The sequence below is a fragment of the Aythya ferina genome (assembly GCF_964211825.1).
Source record: "Aythya ferina genome assembly, chromosome: 7".
NCBI classification, from domain to species: domain Eukaryota; kingdom Metazoa; phylum Chordata; class Aves; order Anseriformes; family Anatidae; genus Aythya; species Aythya ferina.
The window spans coordinates 5,488,302-5,513,546 of NC_140302.1; the positions used below are offsets into that span (position 1 = coordinate 5,488,302).

Genomic DNA, 25,245 nt, shown 5'->3' on the forward strand with positions numbered 1-25,245 from the left:
GGGCAGCCAAAGGGCCCAGGGCACAAATATTTTAGCAAACTGGCAGAAGTCCACCGAGGGCTAGTAAACACCAAGTTACAGATTAACTTCCAGCTCAGGAAGCCTTGAACCTGCAAAATGCCCCTAGACTGGAAAAGAGTGAGACAGGGGCGCTCTCTCCAGAGTGGACACACCATATCCTTCCAGGATGAAGGACAACTTGGGATGAGGACATCCCAGCCCCTCTACAACCCATGGCAGCTTCCACCTGCAACCCAACCTGCCTCCTTTCTCCCGCAAGCTTCCAGCCTTTCACACTGCCCCCACCACACCTGGAGTCGCGTGCAGACCTATTTTTTGGTGTTTTGAGCACGTTCCCAGCCTTGTGGAGCTCCCCTGAGCATGGCTGTTATTTCTCAGCCTGGGAGACACTCTGCTGGTGGGATCTAACAGCACAGCCGAGGTGCAGCAGGAGCCCAGCTGGTGGCTCACATCTCCAGGTTGAGCTTCAGAGGCAACAGCCACCTGCAGGGAGCAGGCAACAGGAGTTAGCCACCACCAGAGCAGCCAGCCTTGATTTTTCTCACTCTCCTTGTGTACCTCTGGGCTGCCCAAGAGGCCTCCCTAGATAAATCACTGCAAAGCCACGGTGAGGACAACCTTATCGTGGGTAACGCTGATAGAGCTGAATCCAGTGACAAATGGATCTCCTGCTACAGGCTGTGCCTTCCATCACCACCCTTCGGGGACAAGCCATGGGAGGAGATTGCCTCCTATCAGAAGTAAATCAGGACATCCACTGCTGCATAATATCATCTGGATCACAGAAGTGGAGCACCAGAGGTGGCCAAACTTCCACAGTTAGCAAGAGCTGGGGACAGCGAGGACGCTCTGTCCGGGCAGCTGCATGTACAGGCATAGAGAGCACAGGGGAACCACAGGGGAAGCAATTACTCCGTGACAATCCATGCCTCCTAACTTATTGCAGCAGCAGGATGTCGTTCCAGCTCCACCTGCAGGAATTTCTGCCGGTGAGAAAGCCTTGAAGGTTGGATGGGGAAGGTATTGCTCCAGGGAGGTGAACAAAACGAGGAGGCTGAGGTTGGTGGGGAGGAGAAGCAGGCTGTGGGGTGGAAAAGCAGGGAAGGAGGTGAGCCTTGGGGCTGCATAGAAATGTTCTTAAATAGCTGAGAGAGGCAAGAGTTTTGGGCTCCTCCAGATCATCTTGCAGGCAAACACAGCATGCAGCTTCCCGAGAGTGCCTGCTAGCAACCTGCATTATTCTGTGCTCCAATGTCTCTGCACGGATCAGCAGATGAAGTTTCCAGAAGGAACATTTGCTGAAACTGAATTTTACAGGAATATTAGGGAGCATTTGCAAAACGAAATCTGAATTGACAGATGGGGACATTCACGATACAAATTCCTCCTCTAAAGCAGGGAACAGGCAATTGCTATGTCCTTGCAACATTAACCACCGCATCAGTTACAGGTTTTGAATATCAGAAACTTAAGAGTGCTTTGAAAACTACAAGCAAAAAATACTGTCTAGCAAATAATCAGACAGGAGGAAACAGGTCATCTCTGAAACATCTCACCCAGAGATCACAAACAGACGTGGGCCATGCCCAAACACACCAGCAATGGTCCGGAGGAATGAACTTGTTGCAGAAAGGGCTTACCTGGCTCTCCCTGACCATCTGGAGCCACCTTCCCTTACATCCCAGAGGAGAAGCCAGACTGGAATTCATTGCCCAAAGCAGTTTCCATGTCAAAAAAGCAGAGGCAGCTCCGGGAGAAGCACGTTTCCACGGCATCACCTTCAAGGCTCCTCAGAGGCACTGGATAAGCATTTGGCTTCCAACTGGAGACAAAGCCCAGAGGTGAGGGGTGCGAGGGAGAGGGTGAATTAGGTCTCTGAGATGCTTCAAGCAACCTGCCATGATCTAGGCATCGAGCTCAGGCTACACAAAGCAGCAGCACACCCGGTTTCATAAGTAACCCATCCTATTAGACGAAGAACACTTAAGAGGTACAAAATAGACCTTCAGCGCTTTCCCAAGAATAAAAACCCTCAAACGGACAAGATTTCAGGAAAAGACACCTTGAAATCTGCACAATTAGAAAATACAGAGTTAAAAGGCATCCACGCAGCACCAGAGAAGTGTATCGGCACATTGCAGCTCCCAGGAGAAAGCCCTGCAGACCCGAGACAGCACGACAGGACCTATGGATGAGAGCCAGCAGAGTTCACAGCATGGATCGCCAGTCCCAGAGCAAGAGTGAGGCATGGGGAGAGGCAGCAAATGAGCTACATGCAAGAAAACAAAGAGGACAGTGACCTTGAGCTGAGGACACGAGTAATAGATCTATAAAGGTGTCAATCTCCTACTTATAAGGTGGATAAATACCTGCGCAGCTACCCAGGAAGCCATGCAGAGAAATCCTGCACCAAGCTCCTGAGAAATCTCCACACCAGCAACTTCCCTGCTCTGGCCCAGGATCAGTGCACGGCAAAGCTGTGCTGAACACCTCTTTTCCTCTCCATACCTAACAACAGAAGGCCTAAACGCTGTGCATTTTGTCTGAATTATCAGCATTTGCCGGGCCTGCCTCTACCTATACAGACAGCAATCACAAGGAAAAAGAAGAGAAACTCCACACAGCTTATTCAAAGGCTGAAATGTCTCACAGCCCTGGTTGTTACCGAGTGATTTTCTTGCATCTCTCTTCAAACAGAAAAGCAGCACGGGAAGAACTAGAGATCTAAAGTGGCAGCCAGGCTGACCAAGAAAAACGTTTGGTAAAAAAGCAAAAGAGAGAGAGCCAGGGCAACACACGCTGAGCAAAACCAGTGGCAGCCTCTGTGTGAGGAGCTTGAAATTGAACCGTTTTTACCAGATTTGTAAAACAAATTTAGGCTTGTAGAAGACTCCAGAGAACACTGGTGACTCAGGGTTAGAAATGAGCCTTTTACCCTGCGCTGGGGTTTTATGTGTGTAACACTCAGGTGTGCATCCTGGTGGCAGGGGCTGAACAAAGGGGATTCCCACAGGCGTCACAAGAGCCTGTGCCAAGCCACTCCTGCTACAGCCACCTCCAAAAGCCCTTGGGGATCCAACAGGGAGCACCAAGCAGCGACACAAGCCCAAATTCGAGCTGTCTGCCCTCCCAGGGCTGCCTTATCCAAGCAAGCACACATCTTTAGGAAGCATCAATTAAAACCAGCAGGAGTGGAGGAGAAGGTGCAACACGGCCCCGTGTTAGACTTCTCCATCCAAAGGCACTTTTCTTTTTTGGATCAGTACCTTCTGCCTGTGAGCAATGATAAAACTACTGATTAAACTTTAAAGGGGGACTACCTTTGAACCAAAGGAGAGGCACAGCGGGGAAGGGATGCATTATTTAAAAGAGGGTTTGTGTTTTTCCACCCCAGCAGCCACCATGACATTGCCAGGCAAAGCACGGGGCTGCAGAGTCAAAATCCAAGTGCCCAGAGATGAACGTTACATGGTAATGTAGGCTTAAATAATCCATTTACTGCTTCTTCTGATTGTAACCTTAACAAAGTACAAGTTTTACAGCTAATATTTGGGAGAACGGCAATGGGTTTTTTTTATGGCATGCCAGGAATCTGCAGGAGAATGAGCCTCACCTAAGTTTACTTCTTCCATCAGGGGACTAAATAGATTTTTCACATAAAATTACCTATCACATGGTGCCTATAAAAAGATGCAGCTGTAAACGTCCCAGTTTCAACCCCACAGCTGAGAGTTAGCATCACAAGGAGCACAACATTCCTGCAGCAAAATGGCTAACTGCAAGAGACTCTACACCTGTCCGGAAAGCTCTTCCTTCGCTGCACAAGCTCCAGCCAAATACTCGACAGGGGCTGTGCTGCCAACATGCAGCATGTGCTGCAGGCAGCGTGTCTGTCTTTTAAACTCGGTATTTCTCACTTTTTTTTTCTAAATTCGAAGAAGAATTAACCTTCGGAAAAAAAACAAGGCACCTCCTGCAGCGCTGACACAATCGTGTTTCACTTACAAGCAAATGGAAGTTGAACTTCAACGTCAGATATTCATTTATCAGCATTAACCCAGCTTCCCCTCCTCGCTTTGCTCTCAGAGGCATTTTTCTCATTTATTTTTAAGCGTGCTCAAGAGCGTGTGTGTACAGCCACTTTTGTTCCTTTCATTTGGAGAGCTGCTCCCCACATCGCCCCCTGAACTCCTCTGACCTACTAGCTGTCCCCTGTGACACAGCTGCCTGTTGTAGGCAACGGTATAAAAAAAAAACAGAATCAGACTTCTGAAAAGGCTCCCATTCAGGGAAATCTATTATCATTAATGGCAAACCTCCCAGAATCTGTTCTTCATTTCTTTTTCATTTTAAAATGTCAATGCATGTTGTCAGAATGCAATTGTTTTCCTTAATCATCTGTAGCAGTGAAGTAGAAAGCACTCATCTTCGTGGTGTGGAAAAGTCACTTGCTTTATTCATATCACAACAGCTTCGAGAGGATGCTTTCGAGGCTGCTTTTGCCCTCGAGAACGGAGGCTTCCACACTTGTGTGCTGCAGGAGCTTGTGGGATTGATAAAGGACCTACCACTGGGAAACGCAGGTTTCTTTGCCTGGGTTGCCACCGGAGGAAAGGCACAGGTACAAGGACACGTGTTAGAAGACGCCGGAGAACCCAGAAGGGAAAACCATCCAGAAAACCGGGTATCTATCCCCTTATTTTAAGCTCAGGAACTAGAAAAAGGATTTGGGCATTGCATTTTCGTCTTGATTTTTGTCAAAGGCAGGAAGGCGAGCTGCAGAACATCTTCTGCTCCATTATCGCTGCTCCGAGTCGCTCCTCGGCGCAACAACTACACGCAATCTTTTCACTTCAGTAATTGTTGTTTTTTTTCCCCAGCAATCACAAAGAGAAGTCGCTGAAAGGTTCGGGCAATAGGCTCCTTAAAGAGCTGTTGACAACTCCCAGGAAACTTTTTACATTTCAAATGCATTCTGCCCACATTTCCTATATTTTCTGTGGTTCTTAAGTTCCTCAATTTAGCACACAAAGCTATTTGCATGAAAATAGCATCTTGAGAGTTTCTTATGGAAGACTTACAATGACTTTCTTTTAAAAAACACCACATAATTGTAGAATTGTGTGTTGAACATCTCAGGTAGCTGGGGTAAGAGGAGAATGAAGCACAAAACTGATTGCAAACATTTTTCTTTCATTTTAGATCCCATCAAGTTCTCATTCTCCAGCTGCCACTCACAATGGTACTCCTGGATACATTAATCTAGTGCCATTATCATTCTCTGAAGGCAAGGAGCGCTTTTATTAAAGCAAAGACAAATGAATTTAATGGCTTGACTGTCTCTGTTTCTAAAAATACGCATAGACTTCCTCTTGACCCACAGGTAGAGATTTCGTATTGATGCATTCTTGGACTGCATCCACTCCCGAGGAAAGCTAAAACAGCCCATCTGGTAAGCACCCCTTTCCCAAAGCCCCGGAGGAACGACAGGAACCTACGATGGATCCAACTGGTCAGCAGAGCAGTGAGAGATGAGATCTGTTTCCAGATGAGATGGTCCTACACGAACCCACCAGACTCTGAATGCACATCAAGATGGGGATTTGCAGTCAAGAAACGTTATGCAAGCAAGGAGAAAAATCTTTTGGGTAGCCAGAAATAATATCATTTAGGACTTTGTGCTTCCAAACAGCACCTTCAGTTGCACCAGAAGGTAAACAGGCAGTTAGCATTTCAACACGCTCCAAGCAAGAAAAAAGCCAAAACTATACATTCACCAATTTTATTCTTGCTAGCATTCGGGAGTGCATTACAAGTCTCAGAAATAGCTGGCTCCCACTGCCGCACATCAGGATAAGCAGGGATGGGCTCTGCTTGCAGCCAGCCAGGGCTCTAGTGCCTGTGCAATGGCTCTGGACGACAGAAGCTCCCCAAACCCTTCTAGGAACCATGTCTCACAGGTTACCCATAGACACAGCTCACCAAAGGTTTGGTCTTTCCTGCCCACATCTAAAAGCAAGGGCTTTCTGGCTAAGCCTGCATGACACAGATGCCTGTAGTGATGAAATCAGCCAGCTGCATTATATTTTCTATGTATTTCTGGAGAAATACTCTCTATGCACCTTAGCTATAAGCTCCAGCAAAGACTACTGCAGACGTTTCCCTAAGCTTGGCTCTGGGTGAGCCTATTGCAGCTACTCAGGGGACATCACAGCAGTTACAGGAGGAGAGAGGAGACAGAGCATGATGCAGTTTACCCTAGCTGCGGTCTATCTACCTTTTATCACCCGTGAAGCAGATGATGTTACTTTAATTGCCCATGACCCACAAAACCGCAGTGCAACATCACAGGAGTGTCAAGGACAAGAAAGTTTGCCTCCATTTGCGTGGGCTACATTCTGGAAAAACTCCAGAGACACCCTGCAGCCTATTTTGCCATCTCAGCTTCACACAGCAGCCTGCTGTGGGCAATGCACTCCCATTTACCTGGATCTGGGCCTTGGAGCCATTCACACTCAGACCAGAGACCAAGGGCTGCATCAATTTTGGGTGCATCTGTGATAGCATTTTGCTTGCCGGTTGTCCTGAATCAGGCTCCACACTTTTGCTTCAAAGTTCTCAGTAAAGGAGACATCGCTCACAAAAGACAGCCTTAATTGAACTATTTACTCACCTGCCCCAGATGCTTCCCAAAATTGACAACCTCCTTCAGATACCCTGGGCACGTGGGAATGTGACCTGTCACAGGCTTGGTTTGAAGAGATCCTAGCAAGGAAGAGCTGTCAGTTAAGACAACAATTAATATCCTCTCTTCCATAACACAACCAACACCCTCAAGATCAATACAAAGCCGTACATAAAAATCACTGCCAATGCTTCCTAGGGCGGACCACAGGAACTGTGTCTGACGTTTGCTGTCATTAATGGAAAAGGAAGCAAAGCAGAGAAAGTTCAAGAGGGAAGGGTGATTGGCATTTACCCCAAAATTGGAATTGCAACGGGCCTCTGGTGTTCAAAATCCTTAAAGGATTTTAAGATCTGGACTTACTGTCCTTTGATCTGTAAGTGATTTCTGCTGCGCCCACACACTCTCCCTTGAACGCGGCCCTGGAGTTTATTCTAAACAGATGCCAGAGGGTTTATAGATAACTATGAGTGCTCAGATGCTCTGTTTCATGCCACATCCAAAAATAACACACACACCTTCAGCAGCACAGACCAAAATGATGAGAGGACATCATATCAGCAGGAACCTGGAATAAAAAAAAATGAAAAGCAAATCACTCAAAAAAAATAAACCCAGGCAGCACCTGGACTTCTCTTTGTGGACCTCCCAGCTCTGATGCTGCTTTTCTCACAAATGTTGTCAAGATCATCTCCCTAAAACGGCACATGGAAGAATTTTTTTTCCCCCCATGAACAAATGCCCAATTATCTTGACAGTTGACGGTACTCAGCACGTCACACAAATTAGTTTTAAAATATTACAAGGTCACCTCCACGCACCTCCGAAGTCGCTATTCTCCTGCAATCATATATATATGTGAGTGTTTAAACGCAAGAAAAGCACAAACAGGAAATACACTGAAAAGTAGAAAAAAATTCACTGTGAGTAGAGCTGTCCCATGAGACAGCAGGAGATTCTTAAAAAAAAAAAAAAAAAAAAAAAAAAAAAACAAACACTTCTGACTGTTATTGCAAAAGGAGGAAGAAAAGACAAATTAGAAAGATGAGAAGGTGGCAAAGCACAAGGTCAGCAATAATGCGGCTCCAAGGTATTATTGAATTCAGTCAAGGTTAATCAGAGAAGCCAAGCTTTTACCTTGGCGCGTTCACCAGGTGCCTAAAAATGATGTAAGGATCCAGACCACGAAACATTAGATTCTCTCGTTCCTGCCTCACCAAGAAGTATTTGCAAGCCCCTGGTTAATTAAACCAATAAAGCACAAGTGAAAGCCTGGCCCGGCGCCACGTTTTCACTCGGGTGTTGTGCAGGGGTGTTGCATTAACAGCTGCTATCCTATCCTATCCTATCGTGGTGGGGTGGATGAGAGCAGGCAGGAGAGGAGAAGGAGCAGGAGCAGAAAGAAGAACGCAAAGCAGCTGATTTTCAATTAACGGCTGAAATAAAAACAAAGTGCTTTTAGCACTCGGCCTTCAAAGTGCCAATACTCTTAAATAACACAGGTACCTGGCCCTTCTATAGCCCTATTAAATCAACTTCATTTGTTTTAAGCAGAGCTGAGCAGTACTTATTTAACAAGCACTTCTTCAAGCATGACTCAACACGCAGGGAGGAAGCCTTTCAGGGCAGACAAAAGTGTCTCGGAGGGATGCTGGGAGAAGAAATTTCTCTGGGCTAGAAATCACTCACCGCAGCAGCTTCTGGCCAGGGGAGGAGCGCTGGGAAAAGGTTTGGGATCATCTGATTCTGCCCAGGCTGGGGCACACCTCATGTGCTAAACGTTAAGGACCCTGTAAAAGGGACGTGGTTAGGATCACAGGCTCCTGGAGGGAGAAGTAGGATACCCTGAATGTCCTCCTCATTTATCCCTTTCCCCTAACACCACCTGAAACCTCCCTGTGACCTTGATTTTAAGGTAAAACGGTTAAAATGAGTTGGAAGCACCATCCTCAGGATACACGGGGCTGTGCATCTGCCCCCAGGCGTGAAGCAAGCTGTGCAAGGGGTAGTGACGACAGCCGTGGTGCACAGCAAGCCTCCAAGCCACATCCAGCTTGCCTGGGCACCCCAGCCTTTCCCTTTCTTAGAAGAAAACAAGCATTTTGCTTACTAGGGCAGGTCTGAAGAGAGAGACACGTGCTACATCCCCAAAAATATCCTTCCCAACACCCTCACAGCCCTTGGCCTCCCCAGCCATCCCTGTCCCACCCAGGAGCACATCCCAGGTCCTCCCCCATCCAACCCAGGCACTTTTGGGCTGAGCGAAGCTCCCGGAGCTCCTTCTCCAGGTTTGAAGCACTCAGGGCTTCGAGCTGCATTACTTTTACCCGTCATTGTCTTTCACTTCAGTTTCTATATCCCATTGTTTGCAGGTTTGCCCTGTTCTACTGCAAGATCCACTTACCTCCAATCCCCCTCATCTCTGATACACGGCGCGTAACCGGCTCTTAATGGGAGCCTCTCTACCCCAGCAAAGAGCTCTCGGGAACATCTTTGTATTACACCGAACCCATTCAGAGCCCCCTTCACACACTTAGCCTGAAACTCGTCCTCAATCAGGCCCCCATTCTCCATGCACAAGTAACTCTCGTCTGCACGTGACCACGGCTCTCGTGCGCTCGGCACAAAGCATCGCGGCGCGCGCCGAGTGGTGTTTCCGAGCCAACGCGCATTAACCTCTCCTCCTAGAGATGGGAGCACAGAAGGACGGCGATCCAAAACACCCTAATAACCAGCTGGGAGCACGAGGCACGGCTGAGCCTTGCCGGGCTGAATTGCCTTCCTGGGATGGTTTGATGAGGGGCGTAATCACGGGAGAAGTATTTTGAAAGAATGCATCCTCGTCTCTTCTAACCACAACTCATCAGCAGCTAATTCTCGCTGTCCTGTTACGGCTTGTTTGACTTCTTGAGAAATTAATACCTGTCCTCGTGGCAGGGCTGATACAAGCACCGCTGATTTCTGAATGGCTCAGCTTCGGCGCTGCTAGATCAGAAAAATAATCATCATTTAAAGCTATTATTAAAGCAGAACTTCCATTCTTTAAAAGTTTAAAAAAAAAACAAGAATATCATTTGTGATGCATGCAGATGAACACCTCGTTTCACACTGATGCCAACGTTTTGGAAAGCGGCCCCAACTCTCCAGCACTGCCGCTACAGTCTGAAATACAGCTTAAACTGAAGGCACGGGGAAGGAAGAGCCCCACGCTGGGAAGACAAACACTTTACTTCTCACCTGCCTCCATACGGCTAATTTTAAATCCCTCCTGTATGCTTTGCCTGCAGGGCACTCTGAAACACAGATCCTGGGTTTAATGCACTCCTCGTCCAGCACAACATGGTCACATCCTCCTCGGGGCACCTCTCGCCAGGGATGCACCCTTGCTTCAGGTGCACGGAAGCACTCTATGCCTCACCCCACAGCAGCCCAAACAGGAGGACGATGCCATAAAAGCCACCCCACTCACCACTACCCTCTTTCCATTTCACCCACAGGCTTCAAAGCACAAAGACCGAAGCCCTACAAAGACACATGCCCCCATAACCCCCTGCAAGCACCCTCAGAGCACTGCAGCAGACCAGGAACATGCACAGCCCCAAAAAGCAAACGCTGTCTGTGCTTGCTCAGCTTGGGGCCGACTGCACCCGCAGGCATGGACGGGAAGGGGGCGTCTCGGTCCCTCTGCGCCCACTCCCCTCCATTTCAGAATCGATAAGTAGAAAAAGGGATGAGGACGTGATTATCATTTAAGGTTTTAAAACCAGGGGCGATGGGGGAGGCTGGAAAATGTCACAGGCTTCTTGCGGACGTGACACAGGCTGGCTTGTGGGCACATTAACACAACCGGGAGAACTCACTCAGGCTCATCAGGGTAATGAAATGTGATATCCACTGGAGAAAGCAGGGGCAGGGACATGCTCCACTTTGCTGTAGCAGCGATGCCCTTTAGACAAAAGACTCCCTGGTGAAATGCAAAACAACTCTGGGACAGAGTGTGTTCGAACAGGATCCAAGGACAGCAGCCCCACAAGCACACGCACAGATCCTGCTGCTTATTTCTGCGCTGCACGGGGACACGCCAGCGCGCGTTTGGGGAGGAGGTGCTCGGGAAACACCAACAGTTTTCCCTTTTCCTCTTCCTGCTCTCTAACAGCCCCATTGTTCAGGGTTCACATGAAAAGCTCTCACCCCAAAAACCTTGCTGCCTGCACCTACAGGCCACATACATCAGCTGCAGGTTAAGACTGACTTCAGACAACTGCTGCAAAGCACAGGGAGATAAATCATCCTGGCAAACAACTCCTGCCATCCAGTCTCCTCTTCCCCTACAGATAACCCAAACCTGCCAGCACCCCCTTCCCATGAAGGGACAGAAATTCCAGCTGGCTGAGCCCTTGAACCAATTCCCTTGGTTCAAGCCTGCTGGCTGTTAAGCTGGGTCTGTGTCAAGCTAAGACCACGCAAAGAAGTCTTCCTGCTAACGCATGGGATGACCCACGTGGCACTTGGCATGCCCCGACCAGAACTGCCAGTCCCACCTCCTCAGAAATGCTTTTGGGTGGCACGCCCACAGGTTTCACCCCACTGCACATCCTCCAGACTGCTCTCAGCTCACGAGGCTCTCTCCAGACCCCCAGAACAAGACTTGCCTGTTGACCCGTTGCTGTCTCTCCACAAATGAGCTTCATTTTGGGGACCCTGCATTGTCTGTACCTCTCCATCCTTCTGGCTTTACATCAGCTTGATTTTTTGCAGAAGTGGGGCTTCCAGGAGCCCTACATCTTTTCAGAGCAGGAGAAGGTTCTCCATAATATTAACTATTCTTGCCCTACATCGTTTGGACTGAGTAGGAAAATACCCCCTAACCCCATGGATACCACTACCTTAGAGCTCCTCTCTGCGATCCTGGTACAGCTCTGAGTAAAACAGAGATACCAGTGCTAGGGAGAGGAAGAAGCAGAGATCACAGCTTTAACTTTCCTTTTCACACCTTCCTTCGCAGAGGAAATGCTGCATTAAGATGTTGATGAAATATAACACATCCCACTCTCCCCAGCTCAGTCTGCAACGCGCAGCCCTCCACGACAGAATCCCAAATTGCTGTGTTCGGGCAGGTCAAAATAAGGCAGTTCATTTGGTAAATCCAAGTCCAAATGCCCCACCCAAAAAAGATTTATTTTAATGGGAATACATCCAAAAACGTCAACACACCCCTCCAAGAAAGGACTGTTGTGACACCAGCTTTCTCTGGCAAGGTCAGCCTCAAAGCCACCTCCCGGACCTTGACAGCAGCAACACAGATATTTATTTCTCCCTACTATGTTTTGTTTTTGTTTTAAGGACTTTAAAAAGGCTGCTGGAAAAACGTTGACTTTGCAAACAAAGTTTCTGTATGGAGCAATTTATCTGATCCATAGCATCTTAATTTGGATGTGTGTTTTAAGAATAGTTCTTCAGGCAGCAAGCAGCTCAGCTCGGGGAAGTTACATAAATCACTAAATTTACATTCGTATGCGCTAACGAGAAATGAATGCCTCTTTCCCTTCCAGTTAGCATTTGTGTGTGTCACAGGCGCTGCTCCCTCTCCCCACCTTTCCCACTGTCTTCAGGATATGGCCACAGAAATTGTCAGATTGAATTACACTGATAACCCATCTAATTTAGTGCCCTCTCTACAATAATACCCCACGCCAGCTGCTACGAAGGAACATTTAACACTCCTCGTAATTGACAATGATGGAACAGCACCACCACGAGGGTCATATTTCCTTTGCATTAGGGGACCCCTTCCTTTCCTTCAGCATTTTGCCATTTGTATTTTTATCCTAGCTCACGTACCTGGGAACAATCCACTCGGATAAAACCTGACAGTCAGCACTACCTTCTGGCAACGAGTTGGGCCGGTTAACGCGCTAATTGGGTGTGCAGCACACCTCTCATACCTGGCACTGCCACTTCCCTCAGAGACAAGGCTGCAAGGCCATGGACTGCTGCCTTGTGCTCTTCAGTCCCTTGCACACCTTGGTCAAATCCTTTTTCTCCTGCGGATGGGAACAATCCTAGCAGTTAATGCAACCTGAGAAAGGCCAGGTTTAAAAAACGCGATGCTGGCTGGAGCAGGGAAGCCTTCCCTTGCTGCTAACCACTGTCAGAGCCTATCTCCCCAAACCTTCTGTTTGTGCTGGGTCGCCCTGTCTGCTTGCTGGAAGCCAGCTCCCACAGGTACCTGCACAAATGGCATCAAGAACCCCTTCACCCCGTGGCAAGAAGAGTTTTGAAAAGGACGAACCAGTCCAGATGCAAGCCAACTGGAAGCCCTCCTTCCTGCAGGAGGGACACACACCAGGTGCCCCAGGAGCCCCATAAAACTCAGCCCCAGCTCCCACACAAGAACAACACTGCTAATAAGATGTCACGGGGAGGGGATGGGGACAGGGACGGGGCTGGGCTGGATTGTGGAGTTCAGCTTTCTTCCCCGACAGGGAAATTTGCAGCTTAATTAAAATGAAATGTTGGCGCCTGTGTTCCACGTTGAAATATTGATGGAGGGAGGCATAAAGCATTTTATGAATGCGTGCTTCCAGTTTGTGATTTACTGCCCCCAAACACCGTTTCCACAGAACCTACTCAGGAAGAAAAGGGGGAGAGATGAAAGAGCAATAGTGGTTTTTATCGCTGCAGAGAAAAGGGGACGGAATCGGACCAAGTTAAATACAATGTACTGAAAGAAAGACGCTTTCACTCTCAACTTTGTTTACAGCAGGAGCTCCCTCTCACCTGCACAGAGTGCACTGAGGTGCTGGTTTTTCACACCTTTCCTTGCACTGTAGCAGGTAATGCTGGGAAGGAGCCGCACTGTTCAGCAGCAGTTAAGGAGAGGTCAAGCCACTCTTTGTAACGAGGCCTGGAGTAAAATGCTCACAGCTGGGAGGAGAAGGCAGCCGGGCAGGACTCTGGACACAAAGGCCAAGTCCATCACCTCTGCCAAATGAAGTCTGATTCCATCCTTATTTCAAAAGTGTGGAGAGGAACTACTCAGAGAGCTCTTTAATTAATGATCTAATTACGGCACTGATGAAGACAGCGGCGCTTGCCTTTGCTGCAGCAAGGGCAGCAGCTAACCCTGCCCGTAGCATATTTGCCACGGGAACAAGTCGCAAATTTGCCTCCAGAATGAGTGAAATCCCAATTATTAACCAAAGATGAGACCTCAGCATCCATCAAACCTTGGGCAAGAGGAACACAGAACAGCAGGGAACCAACACAGCAACCAATCCAAAGAGGGAGAAGGAAATCTCGCCAGGATCCAGGGGGATAATTTAAAATACACAGTTTCACTTCACTCAGTCACCAGCGTTTTCCTTTTTTGCTCTGCCAAATCAATTAATGGGCTGCAGCAAGCAGGCAGGAGTCATAGAAAGCATTATCAGCCCCAGTGACGGCCGGGCCGGTGGCTGCTGCACGACCCAGCTGTCTGCACTGCCCTCCGAGAGCCTGCTCCTTCTGTTCTCCAGCCTTGGCTTCTCCTTTTATCCCTTCCTTTTCCTCTCTTCTCCCTAAAACCAGGTTAATGTAAGAGATGTGAGTTGCTGGCTGCATAATTGGGTTGTGCGTGCACCCAGGGCAAGGTGAGCCCCCGTTAGCACGCACATCCCTCATTCCAGCACTAGTCTTCCAGGCAACTTCCCTTCCTTTCCACCAAACCTCACGAGCAGATGGAGCTCCAAATATCCCAGCTGTTTCCCCAAGGGTGGTAGAAACACCTGCCTGTCGCTCCCCAGCACTGCTTTGGGGTTTGCATTGCTCACCACAGTGCAGCCTGAGAGCAGAGGGGCAGGATGCACACACCTCTGACTTACAGGGTAGCTGTAAAGTCACGAAGGCAGCTCCACAGAGGCAGACTGTGGCTCTCCAAATCGACCCATGCAGCCAAACCAAAGAATTTGCATTGCACACACAGAAACATTTGAATCCACCCTGTTCCAGGTTCCTCGCTGCTGGTCCTAGCCACTGGAGGGACCAACCCAGGTCACAACCAGACCCTGAGAGTGCAACTCAACCCACCCTGGATCCAAAACACCCCTTGAGACTCAATTCAAGCCCTCTTGCCAGACCACATGGTGCAATGAGGTACCTAGAGATGCTTCACTTTGGGGTCTATGATGGCTTGGGCACAGCCCAGCTCTCAGTGCTGGAACATACCCTTGCTCCTCCAGTTGCAGACCCAGGCATAATCTCCTTTCACTTTTTACTTACTACTTGCTCCATAAATTAAGTTTGCTTCATTAAGACTTCAGCTTTACATTTTCTATCTATATTTCTTCCAAGCTGCATTTCCTTCGGTAAGCCCAAGGACTTGGCTTTCTAAGCCAACTTAAAAATATTAAATTCTGACCACATCTTTGAATTCAAGCATTTACAGGTATAGTTTTGAACCCCCAGCACAAAGCGTGTGTTGTCCCATAAGCATAGTATAAGCTGAGACAAAAAGATACAAACCCCAAACTGAATAATCAAAGCCAGCTGATTGAAAGATTGCTTGCTACCTACATCTGCCATGAAAAAGTACGTTTCACTTTAAGGTTTGACTCTGTTTTAACAGAGAAATGGGATTTATACAACAGGACAACTTTTTTGCAAGATGAATTTTTATATTCCACATTTCCTTTCCAAATAATTCACTCATTGCAATGCACCAAAACACTTTTTGAAGTCCCTCGATTTACTATTTACTCAGCAGAAAATATCAGCAAGAGAGGTCTGTAGAAAATTAAATATATGCACACATTGAGAAAAACACTAAGTGACAGCCACCGCTCAATGAAATTTTATGTGACCGATAGCTGTTGCTGGATGCGTGATTTAAAGGTTGCATTAAATATCTGAAGCTTCAACTAATCACTGTATAAATAACTTACAGGGGAGGCCTCAGGCAAGCGACTGATAGAAGGCTTCTCAGCAGATACAGGCACGTACCAACGGAGGTAACTGAGTTAAGTTCTACAGGAAGAGAAAAATCCCAGAAACTAATGGAAAAACAGAGCAAAACACCAGAGCCCAAGCTGTACTCGTGCAGAACAGCCTGGGAATGGCAGGCTGAACAAATAATGTGTTTTGCACAGCTTCTTGCACTCTGGGAGCTGAAGGTCTAATCGGTGACTGCACAGTTCCTGGGCCGCTGCAGGATGTGGTGTCAAAGCTGCAAGAAGCTGCAGGAGCACATGGAAATTCCTTGGGCTCTAAACAGACCTTCTTGGTGCTGCACCTCCTGAGAAGCCTCTGGAAGCTTTTAAGCCTGATGAAACACCCCAAACCCACAAAATACTCTCACAATTGATTTATTTGAGCAATTCACTGCATAGTGCAGGTAAGTAAGCCATCTCCTCTGGGTTTGATGAGCCTTACACAAAGCCTACTGGACATTTCTGCATTTTTTACTGAAAACAGACAGCTCTCTGCCCCACAGGCCACCACTGTTTGGGGTGACCTGCATTTCAGGCCACTTACTTGTAGAAGGTGATTTCAAAGCCACTTCAGGATGATTTGGTCTCTACAGAAATGAGGGACTACGTGCAGCATGGTGAACAGTGGCTGGGGGGCATAGGAAGCTGGCAAAGCTGCTGAAGCAGCTCAATCCTTCAAAGCTTGGCCTTCACTCTTTTTTCTCCCCCTTCCAACACAGAAAGATGCACTTTAGGAGAACGTGAAGTTAACAGGGACCAAACCCACCACCCCTATGAGTTTCCAGGATCGGAAGGCCATGTTGTACGACCCAACAGCAAAAGGACAAACCCCAGCATCTCAGGAGAACCGAGTCCTTTCGGTTCTTCACTCTGAATCATGTTAACCTGACCAAAGGAAGGAATCACTTCAGGGCAGATTCAGCGGGAAGGAAGGAAATTACGGGGCTTCCCAACGTGACCGAATACTTGCCATGTTACGGCTGCGTTCAGGAAATAACTTCACAAGATGAGCAAGGACAGCGATGCCCTCTCCATCTGGAGAGCAAGGTTGAGCGTGCAGCAGCGGTTTCTCATCGTTTCCTGGAAAACACCAGATGTTCGGTGAGGTTTGGAAATATTTCCCAGCAGCGTAACCCTCCCTTCCTGGTGCTGAGGTTGTACATACAATTTTGGCCAATTTAGGGCTACCTGTGCACAGATGCAGCTACACCACTGGCACAGTTAATTTTTAGCATGGAGGAGGGTAATTCAGGCATCAATAAGTATTGATCTTCGCTTTCTTCCTTCTTGACCTGAGAAGGATTCTCAGATAACTGACAAAATGAGGATAATCGGACGTTGCCTACCTTTAAAGACGATCCTGTCCACTTTACCTAAGGATAATCACCTGGGATAGGAGAGGAGCTGAAGTCACCACCCACCTTCTCCTTTAACCAACATGCAAAGTTTAAAGAAAGGGAAGAGAAAAAGATCATAAAGGTCAGTTTGCATTGGGACGAGGAAGGGACCAGACAAAAAATTGCTCTTTTACTGTCACACAGGGCTGCTCTTCTTGGTGTTGCAATCCAAGAGGCAACAAAGATAGTTTTATCCATGCTGTTGGGCTCTGGATACTAATGAAAACTATTTAATGGCCGAGAGCTGTCACCAGAAGCATTGATTAATTAGGAGCAATTGATTAATTAGAAGGAGTGCAACTCTAGTGGCGCATCAGCTACTAATAATAGAGCCCCAATCAGCCGAGGAGCATGTCTGAAAGGAAGGGGAGGCAGCCACAGGCTCGCAGCTCACCTTCACTGAAGACAAGACAGGCACCATCTCCTCCAGAGGGCTTCTTTCCATCTCCTATCTCCTGCTAGGAAGGGATGCAAGCTTCAGAACTTCAGAACTGCCCAAGAGAACCCAGCACAGCCTTCCTACACAATGATCTTCTGCCTCCTACCTTCTGAGGAGATGAGATTTTACTGAAAATTGGGGTCTTGAACACCTCTGAGGTCTTGATTTCTCCTTGCCTCAGTTTCCTAGCTGTAGAAACAAAACCTCCCCTAACCCATTTCAAGCATAAGCTAACTCAGAGCAGGAAATCTCTCTCCCTATTTGTCTACAGGGCCTTTAAAAAAAAAAAAAAAACACACACCAAAATACACCTTGTACTGGAGCTTTTCTACATTACTGGAAAACAACCCAAAAATTAACAAAAGTGACCCCTGGGAGAGGAGAGCTGCACTTAAGATAAGCTTCCCAGGTGCCTGGAGGAGTGCAGGGAATGATGATGAAATAGCTGTATCATACATACACACATTTGTTAGAGCTAATACTGACACAGCCAGGAGACACTGACAGCTCTGCAGAGTAAGACTAATTTCCCAGCCCTGAAAATCATCTCGGTGGAAGGTTTAGGAGTAAAAATTATCCAGCCCATCTGACAGAGTGGTCATAATTTCGGTGTCTAACACCTCAGTAATGCCTGAGCCACAAATTATCGTTCTGCATCAGCAGAAAGCAGAGGTCTTAATGCTTTTTGTTGACATGGCAGGCTCGATCACTGGCAATAGTGATTTGGAATAGAAGACAGGTGCTTTTTGCACTGTGCTTACTGTCAACAGAGATACAGGCGCAGGGCAAAGAGGGAAAAGATCCTGGCCTGCCCTCCAGTGTGTTAAAGTTTTCTCCAAGCTCTAAAATGCCCTTTCTGGGGTTCTGTAAGGAGAAAAAGCAATTCCATGCTCTAAAGCGGAGCTAAAACCCTCCAGCAGCATAAATGAAAGCGAGTAAAATAAAAACCAGCGCAGTATTCCTACCTCTTAAACTAAACAGAGCAGATCTCAGGTTGCCTCTGAAACTTAATTGGAATATGGTACCACAAAGACAGTAAAAACCTTTTACCCAACTCATCCCTGCTGGCTGGTTATTTTTGTCAATGAACTGCATGCAAAACATGACCCAGAAGCACCGCAATGAAGATGTTTCCTTCTGGTTCAGAGCCTGTATTGCAGGAATTTGCAACGGTATTTGACAAAAGCTACGTGCCACTGCTAGAAAGGACAACATTCAGTTGTAGTTTGTGCACTGGAGACCTTCAGAGGCACCAGGAGGGTACCCAAAAATGTAGGCGCTTTAAAAAAATTAATCTCATTTCCCTCCTTATGCTGAATCCGGTAGCAAAAGCAAGATTCCCAAGCATCATTACAGTGAGGCACATTAAAATACTTCACTGAGCATCTCTGCAGTTTTAAGATACCGGTCAGTCATATAAATCACTAATTACCTGCTCAAGGAGGCAAATCAGCTGCAATCACCAGCCTCAAGTGAATCAGTTTCACCTGCTCAATCGTGCATCAGGAGAGAGGGCTGAGTTATCCTTGAGCACGTGGCCATGCAGGTCTCCAGCGCGGGCTCCGCTCTGCAGCTCCACCAGAGGATCTGTCTTTATTTACACACTGGGCATTGATTGTGAACTGCTGATCAATAGCTGGTTCCTGGCAAGGAGCATCCTCTTTGCTGAGCAATGCCTCTGCCAGGGCACAGAGGCTGCTTTTTGATCCTGCTGATGCGAGTCCTTGCTGCCATGGTAGATAGCACATCTCCGAGTTGCACTGGAACTGTTGGTCCTTTTGACTAGCACAAGCTGTTTGACCTAGGAAAATGAGTTTGGGGAGAAAAAAAATCCCTTCTCGCTCTCCCTTCTCTTCTGCCCTTGGCCACTGGGTCTGTCCCTGCCCCAGCTCTGCTCGAAGCAGCTGCTCTTGCTCCGAATTTAAAGGCTGTTTGTCCACAGCCATCGCCACCACGCTGGCTCAGGAGGGGGACACACCTGTAGATGTGCCCTCCAGAGCCTGCTATGTCAGAGGCAGCCTCCCCAGTACCAGCCTCGTGCTGGGAACCCTCCCACCCCATTACACCCCCCACTGCAGGACACTCGGCTGCATCTCACCTTCCTGCACGGGGCCAGGGGGAGGACCAAGCTCTCCCAAGCACCCCCTGCTTTATGACCCTTTGCAAGACCGTAAATCCACCCTACGCCAAGCTGCAGCTTCCCAGACCACTTTAGTATCCTATCTGACCTCCTACAGCACCTCAGAGGGATGCAAGCAGAGGTCCAAGAGCCCAGGCAAACCATCTCAAGCCACAGATCCCTCTTCTTGAGCCCAAAGCCCCTGCACGGACACAGCTGCCTCAGGAGGGAGCAGAGCTGGCTGGAATTAAACACGGCTCCATTTTACCGTGGCAAACTCCCCAGCCCAGGCTGTGAATCAGTGACAATTTGTACTATTTCATCTCTCCCCTCCTTGCCATGCCTGCCACAGGAACTCTTTATCCTCAGACTTTGAAGCGAGCTGCTATGTTATTTAATTTCCTACCCCCAACGGGTGCAGCACAGTGGCGTTTGGGTTTCTTAAGATTGCTGTGTACACTGTTTTCCCATTAATTTTTATCCTGCTTCGAACAAACAGTGCAGACAGCATGGTCCAGTGGTCGTTCCCACTAATAGCAAGAACAAGCAAAGCAGATGAATTCAGTTTGGAAGAAGCAGTGCAAACTCATTAGGCTGGGGAGGAATAGAGGTGGTAATATAAATAACAGAGTAACCTCATCAAAAGAGCATGTTTAATGCTAACAAGAAAAAAAAAAAAAACAGCACTGCACCTGAGATGAATTTCATGCATGAGTTTCTGCTATCAGATTCAGATTGTGCAAGCACGCACCAAAAAAAAAGCGCAAGATTTGCCAATCTCTCTCCAGCAGCTCCCCTTACAGCATGCTCCAGGTCTGGGTGTTACCTCGGTGCTCCCAGGGATGTGCTACACCTCATCCAGCTCACCCAGCACCCTGCCAGGAAGGCTGGAGACGATGCTGAGCACCTGCTGAGCATCCCAGCAGACTCCCCCATGCGATCTGTGAGGCACAAGCACAACGAGCAGCCATTTATCACCCAAAAAAATAAAGTTTCTGCTCTCAGCCCCAACCTGAGAAAAAAACGTACTAGAAAACGCCTCCCAGAGGCAGGTCTGGGAAATAAAACTCACAACTCCAGTGCACAGCGAGGCTCCTGGAGCTGGCTGCTGTCCCCTCCAGCAGCCTCACGTGCCACAGCCTGTAAGGTAACTGTTTCCTCCAAGGAAATAAATGCCTTAACATCTTTTTTTTCCACTCACCTGCCACCCTCCCCTGTAGGCTGCAGCCACTCTTTCCTTCCAAAGCAAGCACACGTGGCAAGCATCTTGCCACATCTCCAAGCAACTGTTCTCAGCTAATTTAGCTGCAAAGCCTGCTGTTTCTGGCTCGAGTTGGAAGAAGGGTTTATATGCCCAAAAGCTCATCTACCTCTTCTAATCCTACGTGCTGGCCTAATTAAAGGTCTGGGCAGACAGACCTTGCCTTTATATCCAGCCCGGCTCCAGTTCCTAACTTCAGGGCAGCCACTGTGAGCCCTGAAATTGGGAAGCTGGAGATAAAATGAGGGTTTGAAAGCAAGAATGGTACCCGAAGACCTCAGTGCTCACAGATTTGGGGGACAGAGTGCCACAGGAGCGGCACCGATGCTTTGGTGGTGCACCAAAGGACCTGGAGGTGCTTCTCAGGGGACAACATGTCCGTGGAGATTCAGCACGGATTAAAACCCACCTGGGTTTTAAGCTGTGATGATTGAGAGCTGGCTTTCCAAGGGGGCAGCAATGCCTCTGAGAGGCAGGGTGGGAGCAAGCTTCGATGTAAGCCAGCTCCACTGCCAGTGAGGAGAGAAAGCAGCATTTCAGCACTTCCACCGCACAACTCGGGCAGCACCCAGGGGCAAGGACTGCGGACCAGGAGCTGCTTGGCTGAGCACAACCGTTCTTTAGCAGCCCTGACTCCTGGTTTTTGGGACCAGGCGGGTTTCTGCGAGCCCCAGAGTTTTTCTCAGCGTTTTCCTGACCCCTAGTGACAAGACGTGGCCGTACCGCAGCTGCTCGACACGCAGCGCCCAGCTCTGCCTGCAGAAACACAGCAAAACTCACTCCTTCGGATGGAAAAAGCTTTCCAGATCCATCAGGATACTCACCCTGCAGATGTGCCAGAAGAGGACCGCCGCTGGGGAGCAGAAGTCAGGAAGGGAGCTGAACACAGACGCCGTGACTTTCCAGCCTCTTGCGACCAGCTGCCTCCCACTGAGCGTTCACATTTGCTGCCTTCGAAGAAGATGACACCACTTTTATTGCCAGTGTTTCAACCTAGCCTTCTCCAGAGGTACCTACGCCCAGCCTGATGGCAAGGCCCTTTCCCCAAAGCACTGCATTACCAGCCCAGAAGAAGTTTGTAGCAGCCTCCAACTGATTTTGTTCACTGTGCTGAGGCAAACTTCAAGCCCTGGCTGACTTTGAGGGGAATGACTCTCCAAGAGGAAGGCTCACGCAGGGATAATTAACAATTCATCTCTATTTATCGGGCCCTTTTGTCAACTTAAACCTGTCACAACTGCCATAAATCCCCTCCAATGCTAAACAAACTCTAATTAAATCTATTGTGCCACGGGAGCAACACTTCAGAGAGCAGCAGAACAGGCGCTGATGAAAGAAGCTGGCCCACCCCGGCCCCAAACACCCTCAGGGGGCTGAGGTTCACCAGGGGACCACGACTCTTTCCCCAAGCTGCCTGCTCAAAAGCTGGTAACATGGGTGCAAGCTCTCAAAATGTATTCCCATCGAATTTCTGAGGCACTGCAGCTGATTATTTGTTTTTCTGCTGCCTCAGCAGTCATCCCTCCCTATCCATGACACACGGGTTTTGGTCTCATCACGCCAGTGACCTCAAAACCACGAACACGTGGATGGTTCAGTACCCACCAGACACAAGTAAGTTCCCCCATCTCCTGGGTTGCTAGCACTGGGTCTCCCCATTTAGGGAGAAAAAGCACTGTAAGCCCTTCTCCTTTCTCAATGGGGGGAGAAGAGGGAAATGGAGGTGGCATCAGAGCCAAGTGCACCAGGTAAAGGTGCTGCACACTGACAGCATCCCCAGGACTTTCCAAAAAGGCAAATATCTAAAAAAAAAAAATCTCTTCTCTAAGGATCCTGAGGGATGGTCTGGTTCAGACCAAGGGTCTTTCTCACCCAGGATCCCCTCTCCAGCTGCAGCCAGGAGTGCCCCGAGAAGAGGGCAAGCACAAACGAAGCTTCTTCTTTCTGCCTTCGCCTATTTTCAGCCCGGATCTCCCTTTGGTTTGCTTTCTGGTAACCCCACCGGGCCCCTCCTGGCTGCGACAAACCTCTCTCACGCAGCACTGGAGGACACCCGCCCTTCAATAGCAAACATCGCAGAGCTGGGTCAGCAGCTTTACTGACAGCCACAGCAAAGACGACGGCAGAAGCCACCTCTTTCTTTGCTGGTTAATCCCATTTGCCTCACGAGAAAGCCCAGGATGGGAAAATAAGAGTGAATTTATCATTTCTTGAACCATGCTAATGCTCACACCAACCCTGCAGGTCAGCAGCTCCCAAGGGATGCCTGGAAAAGCATCCAGGCAGGAAGATGACACTGCGCAGATCTTTAATACTGTTAAGTGAGGAGCCAGCACAGACCACGGAAGAAAATTAAAAAAATAAAAATTGGGTCTGTGAAATGAGAAAACTGGGCAAGGAAATTCAAAAAGCAGGTCTGAAGATGGTTGGCAGCACGTGAATCTCAACCGAAGCAGCTTCTGGGGCAAGCTGGATTTTGTTAAGAAGGTGTAGACAGAAATAATCATACTTTAGTGATGCGAGAGCTCGATCCAAATACATGATAACCCCCATGGGTGTGCTACAGCAATGCACATGTGAGTTAAACTGCCATTGACCTAGCCCCAAAAAAGCACAGCTCTAAACTAGGGGAAAAGGGAGGAAAAAAGAGCAGAAATTTCCCCCAGTGAGAGGCATGCCCCTTGCACAGGGCTGCACGCTTCCCTGTGCAAACACCTTGCCCAACAGTGCTCAATTAATCATTAAATCAAAAGAGTCCCGTCTCAAAAAGGAAAAAATTAAAGCAGAGCAGAGGAGGATTTCATGCACTCGGGGGCGCAGGATTCAGAGACAGCCAGAGGATCGCCCAGGCACAGTTTCACACCTACACAGAGGAAAATCACAACTGCCCTGTTGACACCTTTCAGCAGAAGCACATCCCTCTGCCAGAGAGAGATCTCACATGGAAGGCTGGTCGTTAAGTGCTGATTTATAACCTAGGAGAGAAACTGGCATCACAAAGGAGCTGGGTAATCAGCAGACACGGTATAATTAATCGTTTTTCTCGGGATGTTCTCCAACCACAGAAATTCTCACCTTTAACAAGCCGAGGTGTCTGTCAATTGCTCTGCACTGGCAGTGCGCTTGGCAAAGTAAATAGGATCAGCTCCCAGCTGGGCTGGAACAAAAACCACAGAGGGGAAGCAGGGCACGGTGAGAGGTGGGGGATTGCGTCCCCCCCTCTCCAGATCAATAGGGAGGCCAGGAGAGGCACTGCCACCTAACCAAGGTGTGCCTGAGGCCCTGACAAGCCAATATCACAACTGCCACTGCGTTTTCTTCAGAAGGCTGCAGCTGACACCACTCGGGCAGAGCTGTTACCTCCAGCATCCATATTTCCACCTGTCCCTTTGCTCCAGCACGGCTTCATTCACCTCCTGCTTACAGCACTGTTTGCAGGGGCACTTCCCCAGCGCTGTGCTGCTCAGAGTGCCAGTCCTGCAATTCCAACCCACGCCAAGAGAACATCCTGCTTGCCTTTCCCTGCCCTACAAACAATCCCACCTCCTGATCTCATTGCTGACAACAGTACGACACTCCTCTTGCCTTCCATATCAAAGCCTCCAGCTTCACATCTGCAGACAACTATTTTCTTCCCAGGTGCTGCATTGCCTTCCAAATCTCCTCTCCCCAGACGGAGGCAGAGGCTCTCCCAGGACAGGAAAGATTCTCATTTTTCCTTTTCATTACCACAGCAGAAGGATTTGCTTCCCTCTAACACGCCTGCTGGAGAAACAAATAGTCTCTGTGGCGCTCAAGAACGCTGAAAAGTGGAAAACAAGATACGCATAAGTATCCACGAGGGGTGTGTGTCACACTGTATTCAAAAGTTCCCCAAATTAGCTGGCTCAAGGGTAAGGAAAGGCAGCAGGGTATAGTTGGGTGCTGCATTTCTGTCCTCGCTACCTGCTGGGCTTGCGCAGCGTCACATACATCAGCAAGGCAGAGAACTGTCAGCTCTGGAAGATTGCCTGCCACGTGAGTGAGTTTAGCAGGTGACAAGCCACGGGCACAAATCTGGGGAGCAAACAGGCTGGGGAACAGCTCGCAGTGCCCGTGAGGACACGGTTCCCTCAGCAACAGGAGGAAATGCCTTGAAAATGCACAGAGGCACGGTATCATGCACAGTCCCTGCGTTACCCCGGCTCATCACCACGCTGTGAAATGATCCAGGCTGTCCCGACACGGCACAGCCCTCAGCTCATGGTTGTCACTGCATGGAGCGATGCGGGGCCGGGAGGCACACGTGAGAGCATCACAGCAGCACCCGGGGGGCTCGTAACTGCCCCTCTCCATCCTGCAACAGGTCAGGAAAACA

At 48.6% G+C, this 25,245-nt stretch overlaps 1 long non-coding RNA gene across 1 annotated transcript in view; it reads right to left on the reverse strand.

The window, feature by feature from the left end:
• Positions 1-24,690, reverse strand: part of LOC311439435 — a 147,180-nt gene extending 122,490 nt beyond the window's left edge. Inside the window, exons 1-8 of the long non-coding RNA XR_014694716.1 lie at positions 23,964-24,690; positions 21,713-21,839; positions 20,454-20,568; positions 18,941-19,309; positions 8,396-8,496; positions 7,225-7,274; positions 6,695-6,800; positions 1,662-1,843 (exon numbers count right to left, since the gene is read on the reverse strand). This is a non-coding gene — a long non-coding RNA (uncharacterized lncRNA). The remainder of the gene's footprint in view (positions 1-1,661; positions 1,844-6,694; positions 6,801-7,224; positions 7,275-8,395; positions 8,497-18,940; positions 19,310-20,453; positions 20,569-21,712; positions 21,840-23,963) is intronic.
• Between the last annotated feature and the right edge of the window lie 555 nt (positions 24,691-25,245).